The sequence below is a fragment of the Sus scrofa genome, chromosome 1 (assembly GCF_054392235.1).
Source record: "Sus scrofa isolate SSC_HxYL_T2T_F1_AM1 chromosome 1, Sscrofa_HxYL_maternal_Yorkshire_Landrace_v2.0, whole genome shotgun sequence".
Classification (NCBI taxonomy): Eukaryota; Metazoa; Chordata; class Mammalia; order Artiodactyla; family Suidae; genus Sus; species Sus scrofa.
The window spans coordinates 276,278,531-276,295,986 of NC_139383.1; positions in this window are offsets into that span (position 1 = coordinate 276,278,531).

A 17,456-nucleotide genomic window follows, 5' to 3' on the forward strand; every position below is an offset into this window, starting at 1 on the left:
AAAGAAAAAGAAAAGCGGATTGAAAATATATTTGAAGAAATTATGGCTCAAAACTTTCCACACCTAAAGGATACTGATGTTAAGATAAAAGAATCACAGAGGGCCCCAAACAATTTGAATCTGAACAGACTCACACCAAGACATATTGTAATAAAAATCATAAAACTTAAAGATAAAGAGAGGATTTTAAAGGCAACAAGAGAAAAGCAAAGTGTTATTGACAAGGGAACCCCCATAAAGCTATCAGCTAATTTCTCTAAAGAAACACTACAGGCCAGAAGGGAGGGGCAAAATATATTTAAAGTGCTGAAAGGAAAAAATCTGCAACCTAGAACACTCTATCTAGCAAGAATATCATTTAAAATAGAAGGGGAAATAAAGAATTTCTCCAACAAACAATAGGTAAAAGAGTACAGCAATATGAAACCCATTCTAAAAGAAATACTTAAAGAGCTTCTCTAAATTTAAAAAAAAAGGAGAGAGAGAGAAAAAAAAAAGGATGGAGGAAACCACATTTGGAAAGCTGTCACTTAAAGAAGCAAGCATACAGATCTAAATATGAAGATGTTAATAGAAGGACATCAAAATCATACAATGTGGGGAAGGAAAGTATAGATTATTTTTATGTATTTATTTTTAGTGACATGTTTGAGCTTATATAACTATCAGGCAAAAACAAGCACATATAGGACAGGGTTAATGTACTTAAAAAACAGAGCAACCACAAATTAAAACTGAATATGACATTCACAAAACCTAAAAAGAAAACTACTCCAGCACAAAAGAGAAATGGAAACCATCCAACCAAAAAAAAAAAAAAAAAAAAAAAAAAAAAAGAGAGAAACATAGGCTCAACAGGAAACAAGGTTTAAAATGGCAATGAATAAATATCTATCAATAACCACCTTAAATATCAATGGACTGAATGCTCCAATCAAAAGACATAGAATGACAGATTGGGTAAAAAATCAAAATAATTCAATCTGTTGTCTACGAGAAACTCATCTTAGAGCAAAGGACATATATAGTTTGAAAGTGAGGGGATGGGAAAATATATTTCATGCCAATGGACAAGACAGGAAAATAGGAGTTTCAATACTCATATCAGATGAAATATATTTTAAAATGAAGGCCATAAGGAAAGAGAAAAGGCATTATTTAAGGATTAAAAAATCCATTCAAGAAGAGGATATTATAATTGTCAATATATATATGCCTCTAATATAGGAGCACACAGACACCTACAACAAATACTAACAGATATAAGGAGAAATTGATGGGAATACAAACATAGTAGGAGACTATAACACCCCACCCACATCAAAAGGCAGATCCTCAAGACAGAAAATCAATAAGCCAACAGAGATCCTAAAGGACATAATAGAAAATAAGTGAGAAAGAGAAAGACAAATACCATATGATACCACATATCTGGAATCTAATATAGGGCGCAAAGGAAACTTTCCACAGAAAAGAAAAGCATTGACTTGGAGAATAGACTTGTGGTTGCCAAGGGGGAAGGGGAGGGAGTGGGAGGGACTGGGAGCTTGGGGTAAATAGATGCAGAATGTTGCCTTTGGGATGGATTAGCAATGGGATCCTGCTGTGTAGCACTGGGAACTCTGTCTAGTCACGTATGATGGAACATGAAATTTGAGAAAAAATAATGTGTACATGTAAGTAATGGGGTTGCCATGCTGTAAAGTAAGAAAAAATTATATATATATATATATATATAATATAAAATATATATATATATAATATAAAATATATATATAATATATATAATTAAAAACAGAAAAGTTAGACTTAACATTCTCAGGACATTACATCCAAAGAAGTTAGAACATGCATTCTTCTCAAGTGCACATCAAGAATTGATCACACCTTGGGACACCAAGCAAACCTCAACAAAATTAGGAGTATAGAAATTTTTTAAGTATCTTCTCTGACCACAATGGCATGAAACTGGAAATCAACCATAGGAAAAGAAATAAGAAAAAATCTACTACATGGAGACTAAACAACATGCTCCTAAAAAAGTAAATGGATAAATGAGGAAATCAAGAAGGAAATTAAAACAATACCTTGAGACAAATGATAATGAAGACACAACCACTCAAAATCTATAGGATGCCACAAAAGCAGTGCTCAGAGGGAAGTTCATAGCAATAAGGCCTTCCTCACAAAAGAAGAAAAATCTCAATTGACAACATAACCCCCAGCTAAATGAATTAGAAAAAGAATAAACAAAACCTAAATTCCGTAGAAGGAAAGAAATCATAAAGATCAAAGAGGAAATCAATAAAATAGATATTCATAAAACAATAAAAGAAATAAATAAAACCAAGAGCTGGTTATTTGAACAGGTAAACAAAATTAGCAAATTTCTGGCTAAACTCACCAAGAAGAGGAGAGAAAAAAACCCAAATAAAATAAGAAATAAAGAAGGAGAAGCCACATCGGATACCACAGAAATACAAAAAAATAATGTGCGATTACTACAAACAATTGTATGCTGACAAATTTGACTACCTAGAATAAATGCACAACTTTCTAGAGTATACAGCCTGCTAAAAGTAAATCAAGAAGAAATAGGTCAACTGAACAGATAGATTACTAGAAATGAAATTGAATATGTCATAAAAAACAATCCCTTCAAATAAAAGTCCAGGACCAGAGGGCTTCACAGGAGAATTCTACCAAACATACAAAGAGGAACATATATCCATCTCCCATAAACTTTTTCAAAAGTTTGAAGAAGAAGGAACACTCCCAAAGACATTCTATGACACCACCATCACAGTAATTCCAAAACCAGACAAAGATACCACCAAAAAAGAAAGCTATTGGCCAATATATTTGATGAATACAGATGCAAAAATTCTCAACAAAATTTTAGCCAACCGAATCCAACAACATATCAAAAAAATAGTAGACCATGACCAGGTTCAAAAGGATGGTTCAACATATGCAAATCAATCAATGTCATACATCACATTAGTAAAAGAAAAGTCAAAATCCACATGATCATATCAATGCATGCAGAAAAAGCATTTGACAAAGTACAAAATCCATTCATGACAAAAAAAAAAAACTTTACCAAAGTTGAGTATAGAGGGAACATTCCTTAACATAATCAAAGCCATTTATGACAAACCCACAGCAAATATAATACTCAGAGAAAAATTGAAAGCCTTCCCACTAAAATCTGGAATAAGACAAGGATGAACACTCTCACCACTGCTACTCAACATAGTATTGGAAGACCTAGGCACAGCATTCAGACAAACCAAAGAAATAAAATGCATCCAAATAGGAAGAAAATAGGTAAAACTGTCACTCTATGCAGATGACATGAAAATATTTATACAAAACCCTAAGGATTCAAACCACAAACTTCTTGAACTGATCAACAAATTCAGCAAAGAAGCAGGATATAAAATTAATATTCAGAAATCAGTTGCATTTCTGTATACAAACAGCAAAATATTATAAAACAAATACAAAAATACAATACCCTTTAAAATTGCACCCCAGAAAATCAAATACCTGGGTATACACCTGACCACGAAGGTGAAAGGCTTATATGTGGAAAACTATAAAACATTAATCAAGGAAATTAAAGAAGATGTAAAGAAACGGAAAGATAGTCCATGCTTCTGGGTTGGAAAAATTAATATTTAAAAAATGGCCATATTGCCCAAAGTGATCTACAGATTTAATTCCATCCCTATCAAATTACTCATGACATTTTTCAAAGAACTAGAACAAACTATCCAAAAATTTATATGGAATAATAAAAAAACAGCATTGCCAAAGGAATTCTGAGTGACAAAAATAAAGCAGAAGTCATAACTCTCACAGAACTCAGGCATTATTACAAAGCCACAGTCATCAAGACAGGGTGGTACTGGTACCAAACAGATATACAGACCAATGGAACAGAAAAGAGAATGCAGAAATAAACCCAGACACCTATGGTCAATTAATCTTTGACAAAGGAGGCAAGAATAGAAAATGGGGAAAAGACAGCTGCATGCAAAGCAATGAAACTAGAACATAACCTGGCATCATGCATGAAAAGAAACTCAAAATGGCTTAAAGACTTAAATATAATACAAGAACCACTCAAACTCCTGGAAGGGAACTTAGGCAAAACATTCTCTGACAACCTTACAAATTTTCTCTCAGGTCAGTCTCCCAAAGCAAAAGAAATAAGAGCAAAAATAAACCAATGGGACCTAATCAAACTGACAAATTTTGCACAGCAAAGGAAACCACAAAGAAAACAAACAAAACTTATAGAATGGGAGAAAAAAATTTCAAATGATTCAACTGACAATGGCTTCATCTCTAAAATATACAAACTTATACAATTCAACAGCAAAAATCCAACCACCCAATTGAAAAATGGGCAAAAGACCTGAATAGACATTTATACAAGGAAAATATACACATGGCCAACAAGCACATGAAACAAGGCTTGGCATCCCTGATTATTAAAGAAATGCAAATCAACACTACTATGAGATGCCACCTCACACCAGTCAGATTAGCCATCACTAAGAAGTCCACAAATAACAAATGCTAGAGAGGGTGTGGAGAAATGGGAACCATCCTTCACTGTTGGTGGGAATAGAATCTGGTACAAGCACTATGGAGAACAGTATGGAGGTACCTTATAAAACTGTAGACAGAACTACCGTTTGACCTAGCAATACTACTCTTGGGCATATATCAAGACAAAACTTTTCTTAAAAAAGACACATGCACCCGCATGATCATGGCAGCACAATTCACAATAGCCAAGACATGGAAATGACCCAAATGTCCATCAACAGATGATTGGATTAGGAAGAGGTGGTATATATACACAATGTAATACTACTCATTCATAAAAAAAGAACAAAATAATGCTATTTGCAGCAACATGGATGGAACTAGAGACTCTCATCCTGAGTGCACTAAGTCAGAAAGGGAAAGGCAAATACCATATGATATCACTTATACCTGGAATCTAATATATGGCACAAAGGAAACTTTCCACAGAAAATAAAATCATGGACCTGTAACATAGACTTGTGGTTGACAAGGGCAGGGGGTAGGGAGTGGGATGGATTGGGAATCTTGGGTTAATGGATGTGAACTATTGCTTTTGGAATGAATTAGCAATGAGATTCTGCTGTGTAGCACTTGGAACTACATCTACTGACTTATGATGGAGTATGATAATGTGAGAAAAAAAGAATGTATACATGTATGTGTAACTGGATCACCATACTGCAGAGTAGAAAAAAATTCTATTTGGGAAATAACAATTAAAATAAAAATTTAAAAATATACCATACAAATGTGTAGGGACAGATAGTTAACTAGATTCAAAATTGTGATAATTTCAATGTATTAAAATGACAATACACCACATAATACACCTGAACCTAATGTAATATTTTTTGCAAAAAGTATTTCTGATAGTGCCTGGACCGGGACTTGAACCTGGACCCTCACATTAAAAGTGTGATGCTCTACAGTTTGAGCTGCCCAGGTCCTGCAAATTGTAATTCAATAAAGAAGTTGGTAATGATCCTTGGTGCTAGAATTGTCCTCAGACTATCATTCATAATGCTGAATATTTTTATGAACTATCAGGTCCTAGACTAAGGGCTTTACCCATGTTCCCTTATAAATTCTAAAGCAAAATATAACAAGTTTTGCAAAAATTTCAGAAGCTTCATTAGGAATTTGTGTTCTTCAGAGATCCATTTGTGGCTCAGCCAGTTATGAACTCCAACTAGCATCCCTGCCCTTCCTCACTGGTTTAAGGTTCCAGCATTGTGCAGGCTACATTGTAGCCCACTGATGAAGCTAGGATCGCTTGCTGCTGTTGCTTTGGTGTAGGCTGGTAGCTACACCTCCCATTCTACCCCTAACCTGGGAACTTCCATATGTCACAGGTGCAGCTCTAAAAAGAAAAAAAAATTCCAATTACTGGCGATTTTATCCTTTATCATTTGCTTAAGGTAGTGTTTGCCAGGTTCTCTACAGTAACATTAGTTTTACCTTTGTAATTTACTAAGTATCATTTGGTAGATATTTTGAGTATATATAACCAGTACACTTTTCTTAATATGATTTCACCCACTATATCTAACATCAACTGATGACACCCCTATAGCAAATGTGGTGGCCACATGATTATTTTCTAATTTGATCATTTCCTCTAGGTTGAGTAGGCATATTCTCTATAGGAAGGAACCCCTTACTCCACATTTGTTCTTTGTTTTTATTGAATTATTTATAACATAGTGGACTCATGAATTCTTATTTATTCTCTGAGTTGTAACCTGTTACTGATGTTATTCATTTTGAAGTTCTAATTATTCTAGATTTGGCAAATGGGAGCTTCTTCAAGCTAGATCCTGTGTCACCATGATTTACTGAGCACTTTTCATATTCAAATTCAGCAAAATTTTCCTGATTTTGTCATGTTGGCTCCAGCCCCAGAACCAGACATTTTTCTGAGTAACTTTGGTTTCTCTTAGAGGAGATTGATATTCTTAGAAATTTGGCATTATGTGTTCATTACAAGGCTTCTAAGTGATCTCAGAGAATACAGCCAGGAAACATATATAAAAAAAACACAGGATGTAGAAACTAGAATCAAGCAAACTAAAGAAATGCCTACCCATAGGATATGGGTCAGGAGTGGGAAAGAAAGAATGGGAGATGGGAACCAGACAGATATCATATTTATTTTAAATTTGTTAATACACATTACAACACATGAGTTCAAACCGGTAGCTTCAATTCTAGTTTGAACCATATAATTCTTTCTAGCCTCTCTTTTTTCCATGTACATAGCACCTTTCCCCCAGTTAGAAGTCTGTCCCTTTTCCAGGACATGTTTACTTATTTACTAAATCTTTGAATACATGTATTTTCAAAATCTTGAACTCAAACCACTGTTAATGATTAACTTCAGTACAAAAAATTTGCTTACCAAAAATGTGCTTACAGTTTTTTAGTTGTTGTGAGAGTGGTGTATAGAGAAAATTTGGTGTTCAATAATAATCTAATTAATTTATTTTCCCTATAGTCTGATTATGTTATTAATTGAAGTAGAGCTAGGCTCATTTATTTAGTAGAAATAAATGGCTGTATTTATTGATTGATTGATTTTTATTGTTATTCCCCCAACACACTTTTCTTTTCCACTGGACAGCATGGGGACCCAGTTACACATAATTTTTTTCTCCCATTGTCATGCCCCATTGTAAGTATTTAGACATAGTTCTCAGTGCTACACAGCAGGATCTCTTGTTTTATTCTGTATATTTAATTTTCCATCACCTGCTTTTTATTTTTTAGTAGTTAAAAGATAATATAGTCAAAACTATACAAATAAATGTACTCATCTCTCCATCTTTTCAATCCTATTCCCATACCACACCCTGCATGTAGCAGTCTCATTGTTTTCAAATTGATTCCTCATGTGCTACTTCTTCTCAATGGGAAGATACAGGTATATGTTATTTTCCCTTCTTTTTCACATAGAAATTAGCATGCTATACATGCTCTTTTATGCATTTCTTTTTTACTATTTAATAATATAACTTGGAAATCCCTTCATATTGATTAGTATGTATCATTGCTGTTATTTTTTCAGAGCTGTGAAGTACTCAAATGCATTGATGTTCCATAGTTTTGAAGCCCTAGAAGAAAATAGCAGTGATGAATCTACTAAATGCCACCTAACTGAATACCTCAAATGGTTAAAATGGAAAATTTAATGTTGCATAGTGCATTATATCACAATAAATGTTTCTACAAAAAAAAGTCATAATCTACATAAAGCACATAATAACATAATAGCATTTAAATTTACAGAGTTGCCAAACTTGTGATAATTTTATAGATAATCTCACTGTGCTTATGACTGCAATAAGAGAATTTAGTGATTGTCACTTCAAGAAGTTAGGCATATTGACAAATCTCTCTAAGTCCTGTTTTCTGTCTCTTTTCCTGAGGCTATAGATGAAGGGGTTCATCATGGGAGTAACTTCTGCATATACAATGGAAGCAGTTATCTTTGTCATTGGAGTCCCATGATGATGCAGAAAAGTAAACACTAGCAAGTGTCCCATAGTATAAATACACCACAAAGAGATGGAAATGACAGGTGGAATAAACTTTAAAGAGTCTCCATCAGCACTAGGGAGTTAAAATGGCAGAATAGAAGGACTGGAGCTCAACTTCTCTCCTAAAAATCACAAAATTCACAACTAAAGGCTGAGCAATCTTCACCCAAATGGACCAAAAACCTTAAAAAAGATACCCTACTCCAGAAGAAAAAGAGGAGGTCACATCAGGAGGTAGGAGGAGCGATTTCACGATATAAACAACCCCATACCTCCTGGGTGGGAAGCTCCACAGACTGGAAACTAACTTGGTTCACAGAGACTCACCTGCAGGAGTGAGGGTTCTGAGCCACACATCAAACTATAACCTGTGGGGATCCAGCATGGGGAGAAAGAGCCCCGGAGCATCTGGCATTAAAGGCCAGTAGCGCTTGTGCACAGGAGCTCCAAGGGACTGGGGGAAATGGAGACCCCTTCTTAAAAGGAGCACATAGACTTTCATGTGCACAGGGTCCCAGGGCAAAGCAAAGTCTCCAAGAGAATCTGGGTGAAACCTGACCACAGTTCTTGGAGGACATCCTGGGAAAACAGGGGTGAACATGGCTTGTTGTGAGGGAAGGATATTGAAAGCAAAGTTCTCAGAAATATTCAGCAGCCATGAATTTCTCTGGAGGTGGCCATTTCAGGAAAATCTGGCCCCACCCATCCATTAGTGCTGAGAAGCCCCAGGGCAAACAACAACCCTGGTGGGATCATAGTCCTACCCCTCAGTAAACAGGCTACTTAAAGACCCCCCCAGGCACAGAGTTGCCTCTAATTCCCTCCAGAGACTAAGCCCCACCCACCAGAGGGATTAGATTCGGCTCCACCTACCAGGGGGCAGGTATCAGCCCCTCCCATCAGGAAGCCTACAGCAAGCCCCCATATTGACTTCTGCAACAGGGGGGCAGACATCACAAGTAAGAGAGGCTACAACTCTATTATCTGTAAAACGGTCACCACACCAAAAACCTATAAAAATGAAAAGGCAGAGGACTATAACTCAGATGAGGGACAAAGGAAAAACCCCAGAAAAACAGCTAAGTGATAAGGAGATTCTCAGCATCCAGGAAAAAGACTTTAGACTGTTGATGCTGAAGATGATGCAAGACATTGGAAATAAACTGGAGGCAAAGATGGATAACTTACAGGAAACACAGAGCAAAGAGATACAAGATATAAAATTTAAACAAGAACAGATGCAAAATACAATAACTGAAATAAAAAATTCACTAGAAGCAGCTAACAGCAGAATACAGGAGCCAGAAGAATGAATAAGCGAGGTGGAACACATATTAGTGGAAATTATGGATGCAGAACAGAAAAGAGAAAAAAGATTGAAAACAAATGAAGAGAGTCTCAAAGAACTCTGGGACAATGTTAAACACACCAACATCTGTATTATAGGGGTGCCAGAGGGAGAAGAGAGATAGAAGGAGACAGAAAAAATATTCCAAGAGATAATAGCCGAAAACTTCCCTCACATGGGGAAGGAACCACTCACTCAAATCCAGGAAGCACAATGAGTACCACACAAAATAAACCCAAGGAGGAACACCCCAAGACACACACTAATCAAACTGACCAAAATTAAAGACAAAGAGAAAATCTTGAGATCAGGTAGGGAAAAGAAACAAATAACATACAGGGGAATCTCAATAAGGGAATTGGCAGATTTTTCAACAGCAACTCTGCAGGCCGGAAGGGAGTGGCATGATATACTTAACATGATGAAAGGAAAAAACTCCCATCAAGATTATTCTACCCAGCAAGGCTCTCATTCAGATTTGAAGGAGAAATCAAAACTTTCACAGATAAGCAAAAGCTGAGAGAATTCAGCAACACTATACCAGCCTTACAACAAATACTAAAGGAACTTCTCTAGGCAGAAAAGAACAAGAGAAGAAGGAAAGGAAAAAGAGCAGCAAAAACAAATCCAAAGTAATTAATAAAATGGCAATAAGAACTTAATATCAATAATTACCTTAAATGTAACTGGACTAAACGCCCCAACCAAAAGACATAGACTGGCTGAATGGATAAAAAAACAAGACCCATATGTATGTTGGCTTCAAGAGACCCACTTCACTTCCAGGGACACATACAAATTGAAAGTGAGAGGATGGAAGAAAATATCCCACGCAAACGGGGATCAAAAGAAAGCTGGAGTAGCAATACTCATATCAGACAAAATAGACTTTAAAATGAAGAATATTTTAAGGGACAAAGAAAGACATTACATATGATCAAAGGATCAATCCAAGAAGATGATATAACAATTAAATATCTACACACCCAACACAGGTTTACCACAATATATAAGGCAACTGCTAACAACCTAAAAAGGAGAAATCAACAATAACACAATCATAGTGGGGGACTTTAACACCACACTTACAGCAATGGACAGATCAGCCAGACAGAAAATCAATAAGGAAACACAGGCCCTGAATGAAGCATTAAATCACATGGACTTAATAGATATTTATAGGACATTCCATCCTAAAGCAACAGAATACACACTCTTCTAAAGTGTACATGGAACATTCTCTAAGACTGATCACATCCTGGGCTACAAATCCAACCTCAGTAACTTTTAGGAAATTGAAATCATATCAAGCATCTTTTCTGACCACAACACTATACGACTGAAAATCAACAAAAAGAAAAAAAAACTGCAAAAACACAAACACATGGAGACTCAACAACATGCTACTAAACAACCAATGGATCACTGAAGAAATCAAAGAGGAAAATTAAAAATACCTAGAAGCAAATGACAACACTCCAAATCCTATGGGATGCAGCAAAAGCCATTCTAAGAGGAAAATTGATAGCAATACAAGCCCACCTCAGGAAACAAGAAAATGCTCAAATAAACAAGCTAACTTTACATCTAAAGCAGCTCAGGAGAAAAGCACAGGCAAGGCCTAAAGTGAGTAGAAGGAAAGAAATCATAAAGATCAGAGCAGAAATCAATGAACTAGAAACAAAGAAAACCATAGAAAAGATCAATGAATTGGAAAGCTGGTTCTTTGAAAAGATCAAAAAAATTGATAAACCCCTAGCCAGAAATATCAAGCAAAAAAACAGAGAGGACTCAAATCAATAAAATTAGAAATGGAAAAGGAGAAGCAAAAACGGACATCATAGAAATACAAAGGATCATATGAAACTACTATATGCAACTATATGCCAATAAAATGAAAAAACCTAGAAGAAATGGACAACTTCTTAGAAAAGTACAATATTCCAAGACTAAAACAAGATGAAATAGAAAAGATGAATGGACCCATCACAAGAACTGAAATTGAAACTGTGATTAAAATACTTCCAACAAACAAAAGTCCAGGACCAGATGGCTTCAAGGCAAGATCTATCAAACATTCAGAGAAGAGCTAACACCTCTCCTAGAAGAAGATGTAATGTATACATGTAAGGATAACCTGACCCCCTTGCTGTACAGTGGGAAAATAAAAAAAAAAAAAAGAAGAGAAAGGGCCTGTATCATGAGGCTATCACAGAGGCAACTATGGCTGCCAAGCAGCTGACCCCTGAAGTGCAGGCTATGTTGACACAGTTTGAAACGTGAAAATGGACAGTAAGGTAGGCAAGAACCTTTGGAAGGCACTACAGATTTTCTAGTCTACAAAATAGCTTGGCCAAACTGGAGAGAGAAATTGCACTCAGTTGGCTGCTTTTTTATTCTTAACCTTATAGCCAGTTTTAGACCTAGAAGATTAAACTGAACAAGGAATCAAATTTTGTGTTAAGGAAGTTAGATTTTAGCAGTGTTTTTCAGTTTTGAAGTCTAAAATCATCCCAAGGCACAGGAGCCATAGCCTCAACTGAAAATGAATTTCTTCAGGGACTGTTAATTGCCATTTGTACCTAGTACTGTGTGTGTGTATATGTACACATGTGTACATATATGTGTGTATATATATACATAGATACATACACATACAAAATATAGCCTGTCACTGTGTGACACAGGTTGCATATTTGGGATCATACTAAGGGCTGGTGACCTGGGGGAATAGTTTGGATGTTTAATGACTACTTGTTTTTTAATTAATGCACACTTTGCCCTTCTATGTGCATAATGGCACAAGAGTTTGATACTTAGTAGTTTGACAAACAGATGCTTGCTGTAGGGTTCCAGACTGGGGAAATAGCCCAGTATAGGGTAATTAAGACTGTCAAGGTTGGCTAGGTTTGAATTATCACTCTCTTGTTCAATGGAGACTTAAAAACTTTCAAACTTCTGGTTTGGGAGTTTAGATAGGTTTGTTTTTGAACGTGTAAATAGTTGATAGCTAAATTTGGTCAGATTTCTCCTGACTGACAGACTGTTCCTAAATTCTTAGGATATGTCCTGGTAAATTACACTTTGTGAATTATTTGTCATGTGTAATTATTGCATTTTTGGATGTACCTAGTTTGATAATTAAAAAAAAAAAAAAACTTCTGTTTAAGGTATCTGTTTGCAGGTCAGAAAAGGTAAATTGTGCAATGCTCTGAAATGTAAAAAAAAAAAAAAAACATAGTTCCCAGTGCTACACAGCAGGATCTCATTGCTAATCCATTCCAATACAATAGTTTTCGTCTATTAACCCCAGGCTCCCAATCCATTCCAATCCCTCCTCATCCCCCTTGGCAACCACAAGTCTATTCACCAAGTCCGTGATTTTTGTTTCTGCAGAAAGGTTCATTTGTGCTGGATATTAGATTCCAGATATAAGTGATATCATACGGTATTTGTCTTTCTCTTTCAGACTTCACTCAGTATGAGAGTCTCTATTTCCACCCATGTTGCTGCAAAAGCATTATTTTGTCTTTTTTATGGCTGAGTAGTATTCCATTGTGTATATATACCACTATCTTCCTAATTAAATAATCTCTCCAGGGACATTTGGGTTGTTTTCATGTCTTGGATTTTTTTTTTATTTCCTCACTGTACAGCAAGGGGATCAAGTTATCCTTACATGTATATATTACATTTACATTTTTTTCCCCACCCTTTGTTCTGTTGCAACATGAGTATCTAGACAAAGTTCTCAATGCTACTCAGCAGGATCTCCTTGTAAATCTATTCTAAGTTATGTCTGATAAGCCCAAGCTCCTGATCCCTCCCACTCCCTCCCTCTCCCATCGGGCAGCCACAAGTCTGTTTTCCACGTCCATAATTTTCTTTTCTGTGGAGACATGCATTTGTGCTGGATATTAGAGTCCAGTTATAAGTGATATCATATGGTATTTGTCTTTGTCGTTCTGGCTCATTTCACTCAGGAGGAGAGTCTCTAGCTCCATCCATGTTGCTGCAAATGGCATTATGTCATTCTTTTTTATGGCTGAGTAGTATTCCATTGTGTATATATACCACCTCTACCAAATCCAATCATCTGTCGATGGATATTTGGGTTGTTTCCATGTCCTGGCTATTGTGAATAGTGCTGCAATGAACATGCGGGTGCATGTGTCTCTTTTAAGGGGAGTTTTGTCTGAATATATATGCCCAAGAGTTGGATTGTGGGGTCATATGGAATTTCTATGTATAGATTTCTAAGGTATCTCCAAAGTGTTCTCCATAGTGGCTGTACCAGCTTACTCCCACCAGCAGTGCAGGAGGGTTCCCTTTTCTCCACACCCCCTCCAGCACTTGTTATTTGTGGACTTATGAATGATGGCCTTTCTGACTGGTGTGAGGTGATATCTCATGGTAGTTTTGATTTGTATTTTTCTTATAATCAGCGATGTTGAGCATTTTTTCATGTGTTTGTTGGCCATCTGTGTATCTTCCTTGGAGAACAGTCTATTCAGGTCTTTTGCCCATTTTTCCATTGATTGATTGGCTTTTTTGCTGTTGGGTTGTATAAGTTGCTTGTACATTCTAGAGATTAAGCCCTTGTCCTTTGCATTGTTTGAAACTATTTTCTCCCATTCTGAAAGTTGTCTTTTTGTTTTCTTTTGGGTTTCCTTTGCTGTGCAAAAGTTTGTCAGTTTGATGAGGTCCCATGGGTTTATTGTTGCTCTAATTTCCATTGCCTTGGGAGACTGACCTGAGAAAATATTCATGATGTTGATGTCCGAGTGTTTTGCCTATGTTTTCTTCTAGGAGTTTGATGGTGTCCTGTCGTATATTTAAGTCTGTCAGCCATTTGGAGTTTATTTTTGTGCATGATGTGAGGGTGTGTTCTAGTTTCGTTGCTTTGCGTGCAGCTGTCCAGGTTTCCCAGCAATGCTTGCTGGATAGACTTTCTTTTTCCCACTTTATGTTCCTGCCTCCTTTGTCAAAGATTAATTGACCATAGGTGTCAGGGTTTATTTCCTGGTTCTCTCTTCTGTTCCATTGGTCTGTCTGTCTGTTTTGATCCCAGTACCACACTGTTTTGATGACTGTGGCTTTGTAGTATTTCTTGAAGTCTGGGAGAATTATGCCTCCTGCTTGGTTTTTGTTTCTCAGGATTGCTTTTGTGATTCTGGGTCTTTTGTGTTTCCATATAAAATTTTGGATTGTTTGTTCTAGTTCTGTGAAAAATGTCCTGGGTAATTTGATAGGGATTGCATTGAATCTGTAGATTGCTTTGAGTAATATGGCCATTTTTACAATATTGATTTTTCCAATCCATGAACACGGAATATCTTTCCATTTCTTTCTTTTTTTTTTTTTTTTTTGTCTTTTTGCTATTTCTTGGGCCGCTCCCACAGCATATGGAGGTTCCCAGGCTAGGGGTCGAATCAGAGCTGTAGCTGCCAGCCTATGCCAGAGCCACAGCAATGCGGGATCTGAGCCACGTCTGCAACCTATACCACAGCTCACGGCAATGCTGGATCATTAACCCACCGAGCAAGGGCAGGGACCGAACCTGCAACCTCATGGTTCCTAGTCAGATTTGTTAACCACTGTGCCACCACGGGAAGTCCTCTTTCCATTTCTTTACACCTTCTTTGATTCAAGTTTTATAGTTCTTGGCATATAGATCCTTTACCTCTTTGGTCAGGTGTATTCTTAGGTATTTGATTTTGTGAGGTGCAATTTTAAAAGGTATTGTATTTTTGTATTCCTTTTCTAAAATTTTATTGCTGGTATACAGAAATGCTACTGATGTCTTGGCTATTTTGACTAGTGCTGCAATGAACATGTCTAGTCACTTGTGATGGAGCATGATAATGTGAGAAAAAGATATGTATACATGTATGTGTAACTGGGTCACCATGTTGTACAGTAGAAAATTGACAGAACACTGTAAAACAGTTATAGTGGAAAAAAAATGAAAATCATTATACAAATTAAAAACAAATAAATAAATAGACTTCAGCAACAACAAAAAAATTTGATTCCCATCTTCACATTCCAGACAGACTAGAAGGGGACCATCAGCACACCCTTAAATGTCAGTCCAAATGCTAGTTTGATGCTGTTGAGTCTTATATTTATGTAAAAATTTGTAAACTTATTGTATTTAGCATAGGGGACACACACACACTCACTCAGACAATATCAAAATTTGAGAAGACTGATGAGAAAAGCTTAGGTTCAAAAAAAAAGATATTTACCTAAGAAGATAATAGAGATAATAATAGAGAAAATGAATAATACTGATAGTTCCCATTGTGGCTTATCTGGAAGGAATCCATGAGGACTTGGGATTGATGCCTGGCCTTGCTCAATGTGTAAGAATCCCACATTGCCCTAAGCTGTGGTATTGGTTGCATATGCAACTCGGATCCTTTGCTGTTTGGCTGTGGTATAGACATGAACCTATGGCTCTGATTTGACCCATAGCTAAGGAATCTCCACATGACATTTGTGAGGCCATAAAATAAAAAAAAATGACTGATACAAACCAAATAAATCTAAGCAAAGTTAGAAAAATAGTGAAATAAAGCAAATAAACAAACAAACAAAAAAACTCCCTCTAGATCTATTTGAATTACATGTGTTTAACAAGGTAGCATGAAACAAAGTTAATGAATTAAACCAAAAAATTCATGGTATGTCTCTGTCCCAGCAGTAGCATTGCAAATGGAGAATTTATACATACCATTATAGAAGTAGAAAAAACAAAAAATACACATGGATGAATTTATCAAATTGTGTGCAATACACATTGTTAAAAACTACAAAACATTCATTGGTGAAATTAAAGAGGACATAAATAAAAGAGATATATTTTGCACATAAATTGGAAAACTCAATGAAATTATAGAGGAGCTTCACCCCTCAATTAACCTACAGACTCAAGGTAATCAAAATCAAAATAACAGAGACTACTTTAGAAGTTAATTCTTAATTTTATATTGAAGTGAAAGGGAATCATAATAGACAAAATAACTTAGAAATGAGAAACAAACCGCCAGAGTTACTTGATCTAATTTCAAAAGTGTTTCTTAATGCATAGCAATGGAAATAATAATTGCATGAGGATAGGAATATATATTGATTAATAATTTGAATAGAGTGAATAAGTTTGAAATAGAACAATATATATAAGGTCAAATAATATTTTACAAATGCACCAAGACATTTGAATGTGGAAAGGATATTGTTTCAATAAACAGGGCCAGCATAATTCAATATCAATATGTCTTAAATGAACAGTCGTGTGTTGCACCACATGAAAAACATATAACTAGAAATGTGTCAGATGGATAAGAACTGTAATGAGAAAACTACATTGAAGAGAACATTGGACACAAAATTGGAAAATATGGGCTATCAAAATTTACTGAATAGGACACAAAAGTCATGACATAGAAAAAAAATAATTTGGACTTTAAAAAATAAGATGAACCTAATCTTCAAAAGAAACTCTTAATAGAATAAAAAACTAGCTTCAGACTGGGAGAAAATATTTATACAACATATTTCTCATAAAGATGTGAATCCAGAACACATATAAAAGACAAGCAAGCCAATTCTTTTTTAAAACTAGAGGTAAAAGATTTGAAAACATATTTCGCTAAAGAAGATAGCAGATCAGTCTGTATAGAGACATTCAACATCATTAGTCATTAGATAAATGGAAATGAAAACAACAGTGAGACGCCACAGCAAACCCACCATAATGTCTGATATCAGATGACTGGCAATACCAGAGGCAGTGAGGATGTTATTAGCAAATGGAACTCTCACTCACATATGGTCAGCCGTAATGCATAATGTTGAAACTTGATGAGAATGTATTGGCCAGTTTCTCATATAATTTAATATACACTTGACCCAGCAATTCCACTTCTAGGTAATTAAGCAAAAGAAATAAAAAAAATTTC